This window comes from Lupinus angustifolius, chromosome LG06 (genome assembly GCF_001865875.1).
Source record: "Lupinus angustifolius cultivar Tanjil chromosome LG06, LupAngTanjil_v1.0, whole genome shotgun sequence".
Taxonomy (NCBI): Eukaryota; Viridiplantae; Streptophyta; class Magnoliopsida; order Fabales; family Fabaceae; genus Lupinus; species Lupinus angustifolius.
In genome coordinates, this window is record NC_032014.1 from 29,419,586 (window position 1) to 29,420,155 (window position 570).

Consider the following 570-nt stretch of genomic DNA (forward strand, 5'->3'; position numbering starts at 1 on the left):
CATCCTCATCCTCATCCTCATCCTCATCCTCATCCTCATCCTCATCCTCATCCTCATCCTCATCCTCATCCTATCCTTATCCTCATCCATATTCACATCCTCGTCCTCATCCTCCTCCACATCCTCCTCCTTATCCTATCCTCATCCTCATCCTCATTACAATCCTCATCCTATCCTCGTCTGACCTCATCCAATACTAATTCTCATTCTCGTCCTCATCCTATCTTCCTCCTTATCCTCATCCTCATCCTCATCCTCATCCTCATCCTCGTCCTCATCCTATCCTCATCCTCATCCACGTTCTATCCTCATTCTCGTGCTAATCCTATCCTCATCCTCATCCTCATTCTCATCCTCATCCTATCCTCATCCTAATCCTCATCCTCATTATCGTCCTCATCCTATCCTCATCCTCATCCTCTTCCTCTTCCTCATCTTATCCTTATCCTCATCCTCATCCTCTTCGTCATTCTCATCCTCATCCTCATTCACATCCTCATCCTATCCTCCTGCTCATCCTCATCCTATCCTCATTATCATTCTCGTCCTCATCCTTTCCTCTTCCTCATC